Raw genomic sequence first — 16038 nt, 5'->3', positions numbered from 1 at the left:
CTGTCCGACGTCTCCCTTCATCCACTTTTTGGTTGTCTGTCCCCCAGGGAGGAGGTCACACACAGTTCCATGTAATCGGTTCCCTCTTTCTTATGTTATATATCTATCTGTATAAATATATATCAAATTTTTAGCATTCTGGTTTTGTTTCTCTAGAGAATACTAACACAATGGGGTTCCCAGCACCACTCCTCTCCCTCCCCAAGCTCCCCTGAAGCTTTCTCTGGCCACGGTGTGAGATGCACAGGTCAGAGGCTGGTAGAGGAAGGGGTGGCAGGGCCTCCTGGCCAAGACAAGAACAGAGGAGAGAGATGGCTGTCCCCAAGCCACCTGGCCATAGGGGAGAGTCACCCCCTGAGTCATACTCCCAGCCCAGGCCCAGGTCAACCTTGCTGGCCACTCCATGTGCCCACTGGGGTTACCCACTTGGCTGCCTGCCCCCAAACCCAACCCAATGAATGAGGAACAACTGTGTCACCAAAGACTCATTCATCTGCCTTGGTACCTCCTCCACAGGTGAATCTAGAGACGTCACTGCAAAGCCATAGAACCAACACTTACTCAGCCAGGCCTGAGTCACCTGACCCTGCTCCCACAGGCCTCAGGAGCCTGTCCTCCACTCAGCTGCCTGAGGGACTTACAAGGGAAAGCAGCATCAGAGAACAGGACCACTTGTCCCCTCTGGGGGCTGTTCCTGCTGCTGCTATTCCTGAAAATCACCACAGTGGACAAGTCTCTTGAAAGGCCTCATGCCCTTCCACTTTGGTCCTGATGATGCCCTCCTTTCTGCATCTGGCATCGGGACTCTCGTCTGCCCCAGGACTTTGAGGTCAGCAGGACCAGGGCTTAAACTTCTGCCCCGTGCAATGTCCTGTCTCCACGCCTCGCCTGCATTCGCTATTCAGAGTAACCCCACACCCCCCTGGCAGGGTCCTGTGGGAGCTGGCATGTACTTCCCGTGGACTCTGGCTCCATTCTAATCTCTCCCTCCCTCCCTTCCTCTCTCCCCTTCCTTCTCCCCCTGGCCCACTCCCTTGCCCTCCCCTTTTCCCCTTCCCCATCCCTCTCCCTCTCCGCCCCCCCACCCCGTGTCTCACTAATGTGCCTCAGACCACTGTGAGGCTGGGACTGCCAACAGATGAGCGGAGGAAGCACAGACTGTCGAGGAGATGCATACAAGGGCATCTCCCCAGTCATTCCTCCTGAGGCCCCAGTGGGGCATGGAGAGTAACCGAGAAGCCCTATGTCCACATACCTAAAAAGGCCACGGAGCCAGCCGGGCTCGCCTGCAGTCCTGAACACCAGCCTCCCAGCCAGAGGCAATCAGTCCAGAAGGAGGAGCTGGGCGGGCCCAGAATGGGGAGGCTTTCCTGTCCTCCTTCCTTGCCCCCAGCCTTAAAGCAGGGTGGCAGATGGGTCAGCCTGCCACAGCCCCTGGAGTGACTCAAGACTGTGACCACGGCCAGGGAGATGCAGGCCAGGCCAAGCACTCCACAATCCAAACCGCACACATTTAAGCCTCTTAGATTTTCCGATTTTAATCAAGGCTAGCCCCGAGCCACATTCTTCAATAAGGGGAGATTTGTTTAGCTTATTCTGAGAATCAGTGTTACCTACTCAAGAGACCCAACCCTTTTCCCTCTGTCCCCCTCGGGCACTTACGACTGACCGTACATCCTCGCCTCTAAAAAGCCTCCTCCGGGAGATGTGTCTACTCCCAGGCGACCAGCCCGTTCTTCGCCAGCTCCTGCAGCAGCCCACCCCACCGATCCGTTAGCAGCACCACCTTGCAGCCCTCGTAGCACATCTGTGGCTGGAGGAATAAATCCGGTATCTCCAATGTCTTCTTGCTGAGGGAGAAACCGAGGCATAGAGACTCCACTTTGGGCCACCACACCGAGTTCGCGGCAGGGTCATTTGCTGCATTCTGCACATCTCTCTGCACAGAGCCAGGCCCTGTCCCTGGCTCTAGGCCTGGGCTAGTGGATGAACTACCAAACCAAAGCCAAACTCATTGCCAATGAGCCCATGCTGGTTTATGGCAAGCCTACAGGACAGGGAAGAAACCCGAGACTTAACGCTTTACAGGAGTAGAAAGTCCGTCTTTTTCCTGCGTGAGTGCCTGGTGGTGGTTTTGAACTGTGGACCTTGTAGCTCGCAGCCACTACGTCACTAGGGCTCCCAGATGAACTGCCATTCCCTCTTATTGAGGAAGGAGGGCAGAGGGAGAGATTGGAAGGCTCATTTTAGGACAGAGAGCGCTGGCCTGGCGGGGCCTCGGGTCTCATGAAAGCACACTCACTCCGTCCTACTCTGAGAGTCCAGGGTCCCACCCAGGGCGGGGCAGCAGGGTAGAGACAGAGCAAGCCAGACCTGCCAGTGCGGCAGACCTCAGCTTTGCTCCTGGCTCTTGTGGGTAGTATCGAACAGCCCCCAAATCTTGAGCAAGGCCGTCCCCCTCTGAACCCCACTTCCTCATGGAGAGCAGGATCAGGCCCATCCCGGAGAGGTGTTGGGGGGCGGGGGGGGTTTGAAAGGAGGCAATGACTCTTTGTAAGTCTTCCATGGAAAGCACAACCCCTGCCATCGTTGCTGTCATTTCTGTGAGCTGCACTGTTTATTGGTCGGAAGTTCACCAATGGTGCTCACAGCAGGAGGCAGGAAAGAGATGCTCGTCCTCATTTGCAGGTGAGCAAAGGGAGGATGGAAGAGGAGAGAGACCAGGGGTCACTGGAATTCCACCTCACACTCATTCACCCATCCATCAGGTCTTGGAGGCAGTAAGCCCAGGTGGCCTCCTGCTACTGAGGGCTTCTCCCAGGCCCCTAGCAGCCTCCTGGGACCACCTGGCAGATTCCAACTCTGCTGGCACCTGGGACTTCTTTCCAGCACCAGCACTGCTCTAGCCCCTTCCCATCCACTGTAGGATTCAACCTCACAGCAACCGCTGGGCAGAGGAGGACAGGAGGCCCAGATGGGAAGAGTCACCTGCCCAAGTTGCCAGGCTCCTTATTGGCAAAGCCAAAGGGTGACTGCAGGCTCGCTGACTCCCTGGCTGGCTTCCCACCTCGGTCCCTGCCGTTCGCCTCTCTCCCTGCGTCTCAATAAAAATCAGATGCAGGATCTCCAGAGGGGAGAGCACCGTTAGTCTTTCCAGCAACAAGTTTTTCCATTAGGGAGGGGCAGGGGTGGGGCCCTTTGCCACTAGCCCTGCCTCCTGTGGAGCAGAGAAGCTGGTTAGAGATGCTAAATCCAGGATCACTTTTGGCCTTCCCAAGTTACCAGGCTACAAGGCATCCACAAAAGAAGCTATGGCATAAAGCTCTGCTTATGCTCCATCCCCCTGGGTCAGCAGCAGCCCACAGTCCCTGGTGGACAGAGGACAGCAAGGAGGGGAGGGGGCTGCGAAGGGAAGAGGAGGAAGGGAAAAGCCTTCTGTCCCAAGCTGTTTCCACTTTTTATATTTACCCAAATCCTTTCATTGACCTCCATGGAACGACCCCCGATGAGGCTCCCCCTGCCTACCAAGCTTTCCCCTCCAGGCTCCTGGGAAGTCTGAGGAAGCCCAGGGGGACACCCCACTTCCTGGTGCAGCCTGCTAATCCTGGCTGGCCATCTGCTGCCTCGGCAGCACCGGAAACGTGATCAAAGTCTGAAGGTCGAGATTCCTCTACTGTACTGCCCTCCTTACCTCCGTTTACAGGAACGGCCCTCCTTGCCTCCGTTTACAGGAACATTGGCGGTATATTATGAAATGGAGCCCTGGTGACATAGTGGTGACCTGTCGGGCCCCTAACCACAAGGTAAACAGTTCAAAACCAGCAACCGTTCCTCTGGAGAAAGATAAGAGGCTTTCTACGCCTGTGAAGAGTTACAGTCTCAGAAACCCACAGGAGCAGTTCTACCCTGTGCTACAGGGTCGCTGTGAATTAGAACCAACTCGATGGCAGTGAGGTTTTGTTTCAGTGTTTTATGAAAAGAAGCCCTGATGGCGTAGTGGGTTATGCATTGGGCTGCTAACCGTCAGGACAGAAGTTCAAAACCACTAGCCGATCCATGGGAGAAAGGTGAGGCTTTCTACCCCGTCAAGATGCACAGCCTAGGAAACCCACAGGGGCAGTCCTCCTCTGTTCTGTGGGGTCGCTGTAAGTCTGGATGGGCTCAGGGGAGAGGTGTCATCGCTGGGCCCATTTTGCAGATAAAGAAACCAAGACTTAGCCAGGTGACCTAACTCACCCAGAGCCACAGAGGCAGTGACTGGCAGGGCCAGGACCGGAAAGTCTGTCACCGACGGCAGTCAGCATTTGCAACTCCATGCCTTTGGAGGTGCTGTGGGTTCCGCGTTGGGCTGCCAACTCAGAGGTCAGCGGTTCAAACTCACTAGAGGCACTCCTGGGGAGAAAGATGGAGCAATCTGCTTCCTTAAGGATTACGGTCTCGGCAACCCTCAGGGGCCATTCTATTCCATCGTGGAGGGTCACAAGGAGTCAGAACTGGCTGGAGGGCCGGCTGACCCTGTAGGGAGCACTTACATGACAGAGTTGGGTGCACAGTCATGCCAAAAGAAAGAGAGTCCCTTTCTCTCCGTTCTCCCTCAGGCACTCAAGGGCTGAGAGGGGCCTCTCTGCAAGCCCCTGGTGGTCAGATCCCTATGCAGCCCATTTGCCTGGCTGGGAAGTTGCGGCCAACGGGTCCTCTCCACGAAAGGAGACCTGCCACCTTCCGCATTTTCCGCAGCCAGCTGAGGTCGGACTCCACCTCCCAGGCCCCACCAGGGCCTGCCTCCTTTTCTCTGAACCTGGCCTTTCAAAGGGGCTTTCATTTATCGGGCTTTAATGTCTTACATGATTTAATCGGAAACACGTGCCTTGTAAATATCGTCTGTCATGTTCCATTAGGTTCACAGGGAAAAGTACAAGTCAATAAACAAAGGTTGCAGCATAAATCTACCTTGAACACATAATACCTCAAATAAGAAAATCAAAACACGTGTGGCCTCTGACCTGTGGAGTTTCACAAGCGGGAACTCGGGGTCTAGTCGGGAACATTTCTAAATGTTCCTAATTAATAGGGAGGCTGGGGTTAGTCCCACTCGCATAGTGCGAGTGCTTGTCGGGACTTCAGCAAGAGCTTCGGCCTCAGCCTCGAAGCACCTGCTCAATCACAAAGCACCGCTGTCGCTGCCGCTATTGCTGTCACTGCTGCCAGTGCCCTCACGCTCGTTCTGACTCACGGTGGCCAGGCCCGGTCCTGCCCAGCCCATGTGACTGCGGGAGGGTCCAAACTGCCGGCCTTGTGGTTAGCAGTGGCGCATCAAGGGATCCTGAAAGAACCCACCCCACTCCCAAATTCTGTCCCCGCTCAAAAAAAAACCACAACAGCCATCTACATTGCAAAAGAACTCCAAGAGCCCAAGAAGTGTCTTCTTTGTAAAGAGGGTGTTTCCCAACATGCAGGATGCAGAAGAAAATGGTTTGGCACAAAAGCCTTTCCTCTCAGTTTCCAATCCCCCCTTTCCTCCTGCCCTGGGCACCCTCCGGGGCGTCCCAGAACCCCACAACGGAGGTCAAGGAACGAAGAAGCAATCTGGAGAGTCATCCTACCTTGGGGTTCAAGTCCCAGTTCTGCCATTTAGGACCATGTGACTGTTTCTGGTGACTCATCTGGCCTTCCATTAATGGTAAACGATTCATGATGATGTGTTCTTTTCTTTTGAGTTTAATAAATCATTTTATTGGGGGCTCTTACAGCTCTTATCAAAATCCATACATCCATGTGGTCAAAGCACATTTGTACATATGTTGCCATCCTTTGCCAAACATTTGCTTTCTACTTGAGCCCTTGGTATCAGCTCCTCCTTTTTCGCCCACCTCCTGCCCTCCCACCCTCATGAACCCTGGATAAATTACAAACTATTGTTATTTTCAAATCTTACACCATCTGCTGTCTCCCTTCACTCATGTTTCTGTTGTTTGTCACCCTGAGGGGGGAGGTTATATTGCGATCACTGCGATCGATACCCCCTTTCTCCCCCCACCTTCCCCTGCCCTCATGGTGTCACTCTGTTCTAGTGTTCTCAGAATCACGCCCTCAAAACCATTTACATCGTGTTTGCTTTGCTTTCCCAAGAAACCAATGAGAATGAGCATTTACACCTTAGACGAGGTATTGGGCAGCGATGGGGCATATGTGTTCCTAGTATGTGCCCACCTCCGGGCTGGGATCTTAGACAGTTCTCAGTGAAGTCCCCAAAGGAGGCCAAAGGCCGAAGGCGGCAGGATAGAATGGGAAGACCCCATTTTCTCAGCTGCAGAATGAAGATACTATTTCCTCCTTCACAGGATGGTTGCAAAATCTTGACTCCTCACTTATAGGGCTAGAATGCATCACACATCCTGGGATCTTTAAGTATAGATGTGTTGGTAGCGTGAAAGAGAATAAGTTGGCAACTAGTTGAACTGAATGGGTATTGGGGTGATTGAGTTGTTCTGGCAGCTAGGTAAGTCTATGGTTGGTGACCTAGAAGGGTGGGTAGCTAGAAAGATAGTTAAATAACTAGGGACATAAATAAATGCATGAATGAGTAGAGAACAAATAGATAAATGGAAGAGAAGGGAAAGAGTCATTCACACTTACTCTCTAATCTGATTCATCTTTAAAGGAAAGCCAAGGTGTTTATGGACCTCCTTAATGTTAGAGACTGAAAAACACACCCACCTGATGAACCAATGCAGAGGGAGTTCTGATTCATCCCTGCGTGATCCCCAGAAGAAGGTGTGGGGGAACCTGATGGGGCTTGGTGAGTGTGTGCTGAGGAATAAGTGGATGGACGAGAACACAGATGGGTGTTGGCACAAACAGGCATGAAGATGGATGTGGGGTTGAATGGATAAGGAGATGGTGAGTGGGTGGAGAGACTGGTGGATGGGTAAACAGGCATACACAGATGAATGGGAGTATACCCAGATGTACAGTGGTAAGACAGAGAATACTTACTTAAGCAGAAAAACAGGAGGTGGGCGGACGGGTGGAAGCAAGGCACAAGAGACCTCTACCTGTGTCATAATCTCCCTGAGGGTGGCATGCTGCCCACACCCCTTCACCTAGCCCTAAAGGAGTGGGGAAGTGCTAGCAATCCATTAGCTACAAAGCCCAGCTAGAACCTCCTTTCATCTCATGGGAGGGTCCCTCCTTGAGTATCCTGGATAATGCCTGACATCATCCAACCAAACCAAGAAAACCAAAACCAAATCCCCAGCCATTGAGTGGATTTCAACCCTCCTCAGGCCCTACAGAGTAGAATTGCTCCATAGGGTTCCCTGGGCTATAATCTTTACAGAAGCAAGAGGCCAGACCTTCCTTCCGTGGTACTGCTGGGTTGGTGAGAGCTGGTAACCAATTGGTGAGTAGTCAAGGGTAAACCTATTGTACCACCCGGGGGGACTCCTGCTCATCCAACCCCAAATGCCACTCTTCTCTGCCTCCAGAGGGCACTGGGCATCGTCCTCCACCTGGTGGCACCCTGCTCCAGGCTCTGCCCCAGATGAAACAGGAAATGAACAGGCCTGGCCTCTTGCATTCATACGGGGAGCGGTGTGCAGCTGCCCAGGCTGGGCACTGCAGCAGGGTGCTGGGCTAGACAGCAACCCTGCTCATCCACTATCGCACGTCCTTTCACTGGCTTGATTTCATTCAGCTTGCATACACGCCTGCGAGGCAGGTGGGCTCAGAGAGAAGAGATGAAGAAACTGAGGTTCAAAGAGGTGAAGGGACTTGCCCAAGATCAAACAGCATGAGGGCTGGCCTTGCTGACTCCAGATGGCATATGCTAGTACCTGTAGCTGCCTCCCAGGCTCAGTGTCCTTTCTCACAGGGACTGCAGCATCCACTTGCCCAGAAGGATGAGAGGTTTGAAACAAGTACTCTTGTGTAAGTCAGTGCCTAGGTCAGTCATCCCCCCAGGGAGGACTCCCCTGAGCTTATCCTACAGAGCCCTCCAATCCCCGGTGTCTGCGAAGCTCCCCCTACACTGCCTGTCATGCTCGTGCAAACGTGGTGCCTCCCTGCAGACCCCCAGCACATGTGGCGAGCCAGTGCCAGGCCCCTCCCACGCATGTGAATGTTCCTAAACAGAGTAATTAGAGTGGTGTTTAGGTAACTTTTACACAAGCCCCCTAATCAGAATCACATGTGGGATGGAGTCTGCGGTGGTGGCCTAGCTGAAGGGAGCTGGTCAGTCTCCTCCCCCAACACAACTGCCACCCCTTCTGCCTTCCTTCAAGCCTGTCCCTCTGACTGCCACACACTCAATACACTGTCCCAGGCTGGAAGGACCCACCCTCTATGACAGGCCAAAAGGAAAGTATGATACCGGAGAGCTCAGCCATTGACCATGCAACCCCAACATAGTCAGACTTGGAATGGACCATGGAGACCCTCTAGGGGCGCCGTGTAGACCCAACAGGTGGGGAGACAGAGGAAGGAACTCACTAGCTCACCCTAGACCACACGAAGTGCTGAGGGATCACCACACAGGGTGAACTTCCCAGGATGCAGGCCTGAGCCATCCTTCCTTCCCCTGCCGAAAGGCCTCTGAAACTCCGCATCACCTCCCAGATAGAGCCCAGGATCCCCTGGGCATCCTCGGGGGGTAGCACAGTGGGGAGGCAGTCCGTAGTCAAGGGCCTTTGCCTATCAGAGCTTTCTCAGTTTTCTCGTCTAGGGAATGGGATTACAGGTGAGCAATGGAATCTTTCATTAGTCTGATGGGAAGCCCTTAGCTCTGTGCCTGCTTGGTAAGTGATATGACCTTAATATAAATACGAGGGGGTTTCAGAAAACTCAAGGGGAAAAAAATTCCATTACCCTTCCATTCTATTGTTCCATGACCTTTTTTTTCCCAATATGAAAATCAATTCATTTCTATGCTCTAGCAATAATTTCAAAATAAAATTCAGAAAGCAATTCCATCGACAAAAGTATCAAAAAGAAAAATACACTTAGGAATAAATTTAACAAAAGATGCATACGCCTTGTACACTGAAAATTATAGAACATTGCTGAAAGTAATTAAAGATGGTCTAACACAAAAATACAATACATTTTCCATGGACTTTTTAAACCCCCTCATATAGGGCATTCTTTTTTTTTTTAAGTTATCAAGGATTTTATCTTGACTGGATCCACCATTGATGTTTATAGATACAGCAGTTAAGATAGAAAATGGCATATTGCACTGGGCAAATCTGCTGTACAAAGACCTCTTTAAAGTGTTGAATAGTAAAGAAGTTACTTTGAGAACTAAGGTATGCCTGACCCAAGCCATGATATTTTCAATCACTTCCTTTTAATTTAATAAATCATTTTATTGGGGTCTCATACAACTCTTATCACAATCCATCCATCCATCCATGGTGTCAAGCACATTTGTACATTTGTTGCCCTCACCATTCTCAAAACATTTACTTTCTACTTGAGCCCTTGATATCAGCTCCTCGTTTTTTCCCTTCCTCCTCACACCCCCTCCATCCTGAACCCTTGATAATTTATCAATTATTATTTTTTATGTCTTACACTGTCCGATGTTTCCCTTCACCCACTTTTCTGCTGTCTGTCCCCCATGGAGGGGGTTCAATGTAGATCACTGTGATCAGTTCCCCCTTACCCTCCTGGTATCGCTACTCTCATTATTGGTCCTGAGGGTTTATCTGTCCTGGATTCCATATGTTTCCAGCTCTTATTTATACCAGTGTACATCCTCTGGTCTAGCTAGATTTATAAGATAGAATTAGGATCATGATAGTTGGGAGAGGAAGCATTAAAGAACTAGAAGAAAGTTGCATGTTTCATTGGTGTTATACTGCACCCTGACTTGTCTCCTCCCCATGACCCTTCTGTAAGGGGATGTCCAGTTGCCTACAGAAGGGCTTTGGGTCTCCACTCTGCACTCCCCCTTATTCACAATGATATGATTTTTTTGTTCTTTGATGATGTCTGATACCTGATCCTATAGACGCCTTGTGATCACACAGGCTCGTGTGCTTCTTTCATGTAGGCTTTGTTGCTTCTGAGCTAGATGGCCACTTGTTTATCTTCAAGCCTTTAAGACCCCAGATGCTATATCTTTTGATAGCTGGACACCATCAGCTTTCTTCACCACATTTGCTTATGCACCTGCTTTGTCTTCAGCAGTCGTGTAGGGAAGGTGAGCATCATGGAATGCCAGGTTAATAGAACAAAGTGTTTTTGCACTGAGGGAGGACTTGAGTGGAGACCCAATGTCCATCTGCTACCTTAATACTAATCCGATAAATATATGTACATAGATCTATTTCCCCATCTATTCCCCATATCTATTTCCCCATAAAACATATGGACACGCCTATATTTAGGCCTCTATAAATGCTCTTTGCCTCCTAGTTTTTTCTTCTATTTCCTTTTACTTTCCTCTTGTCCCACCATCATGTTCAGCCTTCATTTGGGTTTCAGTAATTCCTCTCAGTTACATTGCCCTTGACCAAGCCCTACCAGGCCTCCTACACCCTTCTATGGTAGGCATTCTTATGAACAAACACATTTCCTAACTCATCCTGAAAGACGTTCTTCTGAACAAAGGTGTCCTACAAAAGGGTAACTTTTCATGCAGCGTCTGCCACCTGTACGCCAGGCTTGGGGGATGTGGCCTTACGTAGCCATTTCCAGGACCTTTTCTCCACAACCCTCTGGAAACCAATTTGGATGGTTTGGGCCTGAAGACAGACAAGGCCTCAAACTGGTAAGATGCTGTTATCTCAACCAGTCTACAAATTCATCTGCAACATCACCACCAGCCTTGCAAGACTATTGCAAAGCCTCGGTGCGATGAGCTATGTAAGCAGAACAAGAATAGCAGCACAAAGCGCACAGTAGGTGCACTGTAAATGATTGCTACACTGGAACTGCAGAATGGGTTACACAAGTTTCTTCTTCATTAGAATTCAAAGAGAAAAAAGAAAGCCCTTTCCCATCCTCAATATCTCCTCTGAGCCTCGCAAGAGCCTGAAAGCAAACCAGCACACATACCCCCAAGTGATAGAAGAAAAAGCTGAGAGCTTTCACAAGCCCCCAGACGGCATGAAACTTCATAGCCAAATTGAGCTGACTTCTGTTCCCCCCAGCTTTCTTTATTGTACTAGCTGCAGCAGTGCCAAAACTAAGAATGCTGTAGAGTTAAGAAGAAATACATTTTTCCTCCAAATAGTTATTGAGCCTCTCTGATTCTGTGCAGGCCCCACACAGATGGGCATAGACCAGGCAGAGGGAACAGGCCCAAGGAGGGGACAAACTTACACTGACGATGGAGCAGACAGGTCAGAGTGGTGGCAGTGCAGTGAGGAAGAGAGGGAGGGACACATAAAACAAAGACAGTCATCACATCAGCCTGGAAGACTGAGGACAGAATTATTCTAAGTACAACAGGAAATGATTGGAGAAGTGTCATGCTATAGTTTGCAGTTTAAATTATATTTGTACCAGCAGCAGCTGGGTACAGGATGGAGGACAGAGCGGCCAGGAGGGAGGCAGGAGAACAATGAGGAGAGGAATGATGGGTGGGAGTGAGGGGCATGTACCAGGTAGTGGTGGTGCAGATGGAGAACTGGGGATAGGCTCTGGGCTTGTTTCAGAAATCGAAGATAGGACTGAGTCCTGAGGTCTACCAACTTGGAGCACTAGGCACTTGGGGAGAGGCTGCAGCAAGAACCAGGGTATCTCTATGTCCAGCACTGCTGCCTGGGTACATAAAACAAGACAGGCATGGTGGACGATAGGACCATGCATGGATGGTTTATTTTAAGTGTCAACTTGGAGAGCTCATGGTATCCAGTTATTAGGCCAAACCATGGTCTTTTCAATTGCCTTATATGCATGTGAAAGTTGGACATTGAATGAGGAAGACCCAAGAGCCAGAGCCGCTGCACTTGCAGCGTGGTCTAGTGGAGAATATTAAAAGGACCGTGGACTGCTCAAAGGGCAAATGAATCTGTCTTTGAAGAAATGGGGCCAGAATGTTCCTTCCAGGCAAGGATAGCAAGACTTCGTCTTACATACTCTAGATGTGTTGTCAGGAGAGACCAGTCCCTGGAGAAGAACATCATGCTTGATAAAGTCGAGCGGCAGCAAAACAGAGGAAGGCTTTCAATGAGACGCATCGACACAGTGGCTACAACAATGGGCTCCAGCATAGGAGCCATGTGTGAAGACAGCACCAGACCGGCAGTGTTTGCTTCTGTTTTGCATAAGGTCACTATGAATGGGAGCTAACGACAATATTCATCAGACAGTGCCGGTGTAGCCAACAGTCAGAGTAACAGAGGGAGGCATGGCAAGGTTGTGTGGACGGGCAATGACGGGCTCTGAACTGGGTAAGGAAGAGGGACGGTGGCTAATGACCCAGCGGTAGGGTTGGTAGACTTCATATTTTGATACAGGCAGAAAGTTCTCATGGGGCATTTGAGGAAAGCATCCGACGTGAAAGGATTCAACCTACACAAGCAAACGGAAAGAGAAGGTGCACTGGAAATATGTTATTTGAAACTCTACAAATTTACCCCGAGGAGTATTACATCATCCACGGGGCTAGAATGAATGAAAAGGAGCCAGCAGAGACCAAGAAAGTACTTTTGCAAATTAAAAAGAACTAAAATAAGTAAAATCCAAAAATTCATACACAATAGGGCAAACATACAAAGAGATAAGCTTTAAAGGAAAGGGAAAAAAATTAGAGGCTCCATGTGGTCAGATGCCATCCAGCCAGTTCAACTCACCCCTGTATATAGCAGAGTGAAACACTCTCCGCCCTGCGACACCCTCACAGCTGTCCCTACGCCGGAGTCCCTTGTGGCTGCCGCTGTGCCAGTCCATCTCAATTGAAGGTCTTGTATTTTCTCGTTGACCTTCTACTTTACCAAGCAAGATGTCCTTTTCCAAAGACAATTCCTTCCTGATCACATGTCCAAAGTGCACGAGACAAGGTCTCACCCATTCTGGCTTCTAAGGGATGTTCTGGCTCTATTTCTTCCAAGATGGATTTCTTCATTCTTCCGGCAGTCCGTGGTATACTCACTACTGTTTGCCAACGCCGTAACCCAAAGGCATCAGTTCTTCGTTGGGTTTCCTTACACTTTGTCTAGCTTTTGCACGCATAAGAGGTGACTGAAAACACCTTGGCTTGGGTGAGGCGCACTTAGTCCACCACACCTTCAAGAGGTCTTTTACAGCTGATCTGCCCAATGCAATACGTCATTGGCTTTCTTGGCTGCTGCTTTCATGAGCGCTGGCTGTGGATCTAAGTAAAATGAAATCCTTGAAAATTTCTATCTTTTCTCCACGTATCATGGTGTGCTTATTGGTTCAGCTGTGAGGGCTTTTGTTTTTGTTACCTTGAGATATCATCTGTGCTACGGACTGCAGTGCTTGATGTTCACCAGTCGTGCTGGTAGCCCTCTTTCTTTTTAGTCAGCAAGAAGGTGTCATCTGCTTTTCACACGTGGTGATTGCGCCTTCCTCCAGTCCCGATGTTTCAAATTTTGTCATACAGTCCAGTTTCTCAAAGAACGTGTCCACCATACAGATTTAATAAGTATGATGCAAGGTACCACCCTAACACATACCTACCTACCTTTCCTCACTTTGAACCATGCAGTGTCCCCTTGTCCTGTTCACACAACTACCTTTTGGTCTGCGTACAGATTCCACATGAGCACAATTTAGCCTTCTAGAATTCTCATTCTCTGTAATGTTACACATACTTTGTCATGATCCACACTGTTGAATGCTTTTGCATAATCAATGAAACACAGGTTAACACCTTTCTAGTAGTCTCTATTTTCAGGCAAGATCCAACCGACATCCTCAGTGACATCCCTCAGTAGTTGTCTCATCTGAATTTCTGGAAATTCCCTGTTGATGCAGTATTTCAACCACTTTTGAATTGTGGGCAAAATTTTACTTGCATGTGATCTTAATGATATTGTTCAATAATTTCCACATTTTACAGTCTCAGAAACTCACAAGGACAGTTCTACCCTGTCCCACAGGGTCACTATGAATCAGCATGCACTCAATGACAGTGAGTTGAGTGAGTGATGCTTAATTTGTTTCTTTCATGTGTATTTTCTCCCTCTGAAACGTAAGCTTTATGAGGATAGGAGTCTTTGCCTATTTGCTTTTATCACCTCAATATCTAGACAAGAGCATGGCTCATAGTAGGTAGTCAGGAAAATTTGGTTGCTGATGGAAAGACTTGCTTTCCAAAGACTTGCTTTCCCAGACTCCTTTGCAATCAAGGCAGGGACACATGACCCAGACTTCACCAATTATAAACAGTCATCCCAGAACATGCCTCTAAGGTAATAGCCCCAATTCATACTAGCACAGATTTAACACAGAGAAGCCAGATACAGCCAGGTGCCCAGGGCAGAGGCTCTGACTGCAATGACTAGTATCTACTACCTCGGCCCTGAAAACTGAGGCGCCTGTGCCCGGCAGTGTTTTCCCTACACAGTCTGGTCACACGGTTTGGTGTGAAGTTCACAGTGTGGAAAATGGAATTAAAAGATAATAGAATTTTTCCACAAAATGTTGGAGGTCCCTCCCCTCCAGCCTTAGAAGGAAATTCTGAGAGCCAGCCAGCATCTTTTAAATAAAAAACCTCTCTTCTGCTTAACTCAACTAGAGTTATGATACATATGTGAAGCAGAAAGCAGGAGAGCTTTGAGCAGAAGTGCCAGGTGGGCCCTGGCCAACCACACAACCAGTCGATGGGTGGGGAGGGGCATTGGCAGGGGTGGAACTGAAGAACTGGACACATTGGAGGACCTAGGACCATATTGTTGATACATGTTTGACAGAACAGATGGGGCATTTAGGCAGAAAGTAATAGATAATAGGACACATAAATATAAAGCTACGCGAATGAAAAGAAGTTATACAAGCATTAAACCCTGTGGGGGAGGGGGGTTACCAGAAAACAAAGTTGATTTGACATCATGCTCCAAGAGTAAACTACTGTGTGGAAATGAGGGGGCTCCAGAGTGTGCTACACGCATGCAGAAAACAAACAAGACCTCTTTGCCCCACTGTCGCACCTGTTGTCCATTTTTACTTTTATTTTTTTGAAGACTATATTTCATTTTTGTTTTCTGTATTTTACATGCTTTTCACTGTTTAGAGACAGTGTTTCTATTTAAAGGAAGTGTTCCTTTTTAAAACCCATCTACAGACTTTGTTTTCCACCCTGTCTCCTCAGCCCCATGAAATATGCAAACGTTCCCTTAATTCTTTGGGTCACTCTTAAATCATAAAAAGTCCTCCAGACACTTTTAAGACCCCCAAACAGTCTCCGATTAGTAATTAAGATGTCCCATCCAGATGAGTCATCACAACTCCATGCTTCATTTACAGTCAGGCGCCTTCTCTCCCCCATGTGGGGCTATCTCAGGCCAAGGGAGGTGTGGGCGCACAGTACCCTCTTTACTTGAGGGCAGGAAGGGGCTGACCTGGCAGGTGCAGTGGGAGCTCTCTGGTTCCACAGGTTCAGTGCTCCTTTATGCTCTCCTGGTCACTTCAGTGCTCCCCTGCGAGTCCTCCTCTAAGAACATGGAATGCAGTTCCCCTGTGTCCCACAGGACACCTCCAGGCTCTCTCCCCTAAACCTGCAAGCAGCCCTCTCCAGCAGAGTCAGTCCCTCGGATCCTGGATGGCAGCTCTGTGGCTGAAAGAAACAGAACCACCAGGCAGGAGCTCAAAGCACAGCATTTCACCTTAAATCTTTTCAGCCAAGGATCAAACATGATTGTTCCTCCCGCTCCAGGGGACGTGCCCAGTCTTCTGAATGGCTCTCCTGGGAAACCCTTGCAGTCAAGTTGATTATGACTCATAGACACCCAGCAGCAAGCTCTGGGACAGAGTAGAACCGTCCTCATACTGTTTCCAAATGTCAAAACCAAACCTCACTGCCATCAAGACGATTCTGACTCACAGAGACCCTACAGGACGGGG

This window comes from Echinops telfairi, unplaced genomic scaffold (assembly GCF_000313985.2).
Source record: "Echinops telfairi isolate 266 unplaced genomic scaffold, ASM31398v2 ScPeMD7_443;HRSCAF=831, whole genome shotgun sequence".
In the NCBI taxonomy this organism is placed as follows: Eukaryota; Metazoa; Chordata; class Mammalia; order Afrosoricida; family Tenrecidae; genus Echinops; species Echinops telfairi.
This window is presented reverse-complemented; position numbering follows the sequence as displayed.